This window comes from Prunus mume, linkage group LG5, assembly GCF_029339155.1.
Source record: "Prunus mume cultivar Tortuosa linkage group LG5, ASM2933915v1, whole genome shotgun sequence".
In the NCBI taxonomy this organism is placed as follows: Eukaryota; Viridiplantae; Streptophyta; class Magnoliopsida; order Rosales; family Rosaceae; genus Prunus; species Prunus mume.
The window spans coordinates 14341258-14345503 of NC_142702.1; the positions used below are offsets into that span (position 1 = coordinate 14341258).

The window sequence follows — 4246 nt, forward strand, 5'->3', positions numbered from 1 at the left end:
CTTTTGGCCGTTGGATTGGAGCACAAACCCAAGATCGAACCCTCCAGGAGTCGCCACGTGGCTTAGGGCCATTGGGTAAAGCTGCGCCGATGCCACGCTAGCGTCAATGCAAGTTTTTCAAAAAAAAAATTTAACGTAATTCACACGCCAACAGTAGAAAAAATTCAAATTATTGCGTTGAGACCAGCGTGGTGTCAACGATGACGCAAGCTGCCCAAAGACAGCATCTAAAGCCATTTCTCCCCATGAGCTTGCTCAGGTTAGTGGGCTCCACGCCTTGCCCAGGCTTGTTGTTGCGTGCTGGAACGTCCTCGCAGGGCCTGCTCAGAAATTGTCAATGCGTGGCTGCAGACTTTCTCTTTCTTTTAGCTTGAAAACAATGCGTCCTCGCAGGGCCTACTCAGAAATTGTCAATGCGTGGCTGTAGACTTTCTCTTTCTTTTAGCTTGAAAACAATGCATCATTAAAGCGGCAAAACATCACTTTTAAGACTTAGAAATTGTCAAACAACCATAATTGTAGACCACATTAGTAGGTCTAAAAAGGAGGCCTCCACGGTGAGAGGACCTCCTTATTTCAAAGCTTGCGATCAATCGAAGCACTTTGCCCCTGCTGCCAGCAGAAGGAACCTCGTTGAAAAAGTTGGAAAGATTGATACGACGTCCTTTTCTTCTTCCAAATGTCGCAAATGGCTTGTCCCACACGGTACGTATATGCGTCAGATTGACAATATCCATGCCAAATCTCAACATTAATTGATGCCCTATTCATTTTGCATGGCTCACCCTCATAGAAAACCTTGAGGAATATATAGTATGAAAGAAAAAGAAGACATATTATGAGAACAAACTGTTACATAAGGAAACACAACTGGAACTGTAAAATATAAAGTACAATCTAGCCTCTGGAAACCAGTTCCTCGGAAACATTAGCTTCTAGATTTTCTTGAGTGTTGTTCTTCTACTTAGTGTGTTTGGTTAGTCTTCGGTTGTCTACAAGTCTTATTTGCATACTCCCTTTGCACACCTGTTCTGAGGGAGCATTAACTTTCTTTCATGTAGCCATACCCGCAGACACTTTATATCCAACAAGTTATGCACTTGTACCAATAAAATAGGATATGATATCACATTCACATTAGAATCACCAAGATTTAATGTCTCAAATAGCATTCGGATGGAACCTTGCCGAAAGTTTAATGTCTACGGAAGTTTGTATTTGTTGCTTGCTTTGCTTTCATAAGCCTGCGGACTGACCTGTGTTGCATTAATCTTTTATACCCATTTTTGTTTTCAGTTGATTTGGTATTCATGATTTTTCAAAGCCACAACCTGTCGTTTTTGTTGCTTGCAAAAGCCAGCGTGAGGAAATCGTATCTGAAAAAGAAGACATAACTATGAGAACAAACTGTGCGTTATTACATTGGGAACACAAAAGAACAAAAAAAAAAATGTAAAATAAAAACTACAATAATATATGTTTAGCCTCTAAGCCTTCTTTTCATCGTGTTGATGGGCATTGTTACCATTACATACAACCTCTCTTGTACATTGTCAATGAATCGAAAATACACATATCTCCATGTCTTGTTAACAACTAAAGAACCACACACTCCCCAAAATCCCACTATGAACCCCAACGCAGTGAAAATATAAAACCATGGAAGTTGATGAGGTTCATTGTCCAAGTCTTTGTTGTTTGTGTCTTCTTCATCAATGCCCATATTTGATCCGCACTTATTTGGAAGTGGGGCACCACAAAGTTTTAGATTCCCCTCAAAGGCAGAAGTGTTGAAGGTTTGGATCTGAGTGCTTGTTGGAATTGGTCCTCCAAGATTATTGTACGAGACATTAAATTTTCTCAAGAAAGTAAGGCTCGCCAATGACGATGGAATTCTTCCAGAAAAATGATTCATGGAGAGATCCAAAACCTCTAAATTTTGTAGGTTAGATATTTGGTCTGGAATGACACCGGAGAAGTTGTTGGAGTAGAGAGCCAATTGGCTGAGAAGGTGCAATTGTCCGATCTCAGCAGGTATATCACCAACAATGTTATTGTTAGATAAGTCTATCGTTGTGGGGAAACAAGACAATTTATGCGGTTGAAAATTTAGATTTGTAGTTATGCTGCCAAAGATATTCAATTCAAATTCATATCGGTCTACTTGAGATGCAATAGGTTCATAAACCAACCTTGGTAGTCTACAGAGTTGCTTTGGAAATTCACCTGAAATTCGGTTATTTGACAAGTTGATAAAAAACAGTCTAGGAAGATTCCCCAACCAACTTGGAATTGGCCCAGTGATTTGATTAAAAGCTAGAATCAAGATCTCTAGATTCTTGAGCTTCGATAACCACACAGGTATTTCACCAGTGAGATTAGTACCAGCCATATTCAATGCCCGAAGATTTTGGAATCCGTCAAAATCAACCATGCCATCATCAAATGGCATTCCCTCACCCACAAAAGAACCATCAAGTGAGAGTGTGTGAAGGCTTTTGCAACTCATCAATATCTTCATTGTGCCTGTGAGGTTGGTGAATCGGTTGTAACCAAGGGTGAGGAAGGACAAGAATTTCAATGAAAGAATCTCAATTTGTATTTGTCCCTCTAGATGATTTCTAGTCAATGCAATGGCTTTTAAGTTCCTACATGAGTAAAGGCTTATTGGAAACATACCAGTAAAGTTATTGTACCTTAGGTCAAGTTTTGCAAGTTGACTAAGTCTGGAGAAATTAAGCATGGAGATATCTCCTTCAAGGTTGTTGACTCCCAAACATAGTTCTACAAGGTTTGTGCAGTTCATCAAAGATGTGGGAATAGTACCTTCTAAATTGTTGAAATCAACAGTCAAAAACTTCAACTTGGAGAGCTTCCCCAAATTTAGAGGAAGCTCACCGCTCAATTGATTAAGGCTGAGGTCAAGGATTTTAAGGTTGGTGAGGTTGACAATTTTATCACTAATGGCTCCACGTAGTGAATTGATAGGTAATGAAATTTCTTCAAGTTTGGTAGCATTATAGATATCTTTTGGAAGTAACCCTGAAAGGTTATTGTGACCAGCACGAAAAACCTGCAGTTCAGAACACTCCCCTAGCCCAAGAGCAAGGTTGCCACCGAATTGATTGGAAGAAAAGTCCAATAGCCTAACAAAGGGAGAATAATGGAGACAAATAGAGGATGGGACATACCCTGTGAAGGTGTTGTTGCTGACATTGAAACTAATCAAGTTGCTTGCTTGTTGGAAGAATGAAGATGGAATTGCACCAAAGAAGTGATTGCTCGACAAATCGACGATCCGAATTTTGCTAGATGGTAGAGAAAGTGGTAGCCTCCCATAAAGATGGTTATAGCTCAAATCAAGGATCTCAAGACGATTCAAAGACAACAAGAATTGAGTCTCAAGTGAACCATATAGTGAGTTGTGGGAAAGGTTCAAATGGGTGAGATGTGTGAGATTTCTAAGTGAAGAGGGAGAGATACCTCCTTTGAGCCCTTTGGAAGGTAAGAGCAAATGGGTGACCCAATCATCTTGATCACAAGTGATGCCCTTCCAGTGACAGCAATTAAGTGATGTCCAATTTAAAGGAGGAGAAGACAGAGTGGAGGCAAAGGACAAGAGGGACCAGCGTTCAATTTGGTTGCAGGCATGAATATTTATAGATATAATGTAAGAGAATAAGAGGAGGAGAAGGAAGCCATGAGCCATTAAGTTAGCAATGTTGCTTTATGTGTGTGTCGTTGCTCACAGGTTTGTATATATGTTTGTGTGTGTGTGTATATATACAGTTTTGCTCACATCAAGATGACTGGATTTTAATTAAAATGCAGATATTAAAGGTGAAACGTCATATCAATCCAATGGTATTGCAGCCATGATATGTATTAATTGACAAACTTAAAGCCACATGCATCAGCTCTTTGGTGTTTTTTTTCACGAGCAAGTGGCAGCCACAACTTTAATGATTATTAAACTAATTTAATATTATATCAAATTTTCATACTCTCTCTCCTTCTTTCTCTTGATTACCTCAAGCTCTCCCTTCTCTCTGTCTCTCTCCCTCTCTTTCTTTTTCTTTCTTCTTCTACTCTCTCTCTCTCTCTCTCTCTCTCTCTCTCTTCTTCCCTTCTCTCTGTATCTCTATCTCTCTCCCTCTTCTCTGCTTCTTCTCCTTCTTAACAAAGGGCTTAAGCCCAGAGAACAATGGTTTCATTAAGCCTGTTGTTTTTTCTTCGAGTCCAAAAG

At 39.8% G+C, this 4246-nt stretch overlaps 1 pseudogene; it reads right to left on the reverse strand.

The window, feature by feature from the left end:
* Positions 1-1377: 1377 nt before the first annotated feature.
* LOC103331289 (receptor-like protein 3 pseudogene) lies at positions 1378-3761 on the reverse strand (annotated as a pseudogene).
* Positions 3762-4246: the final 485 nt, after the last annotated feature.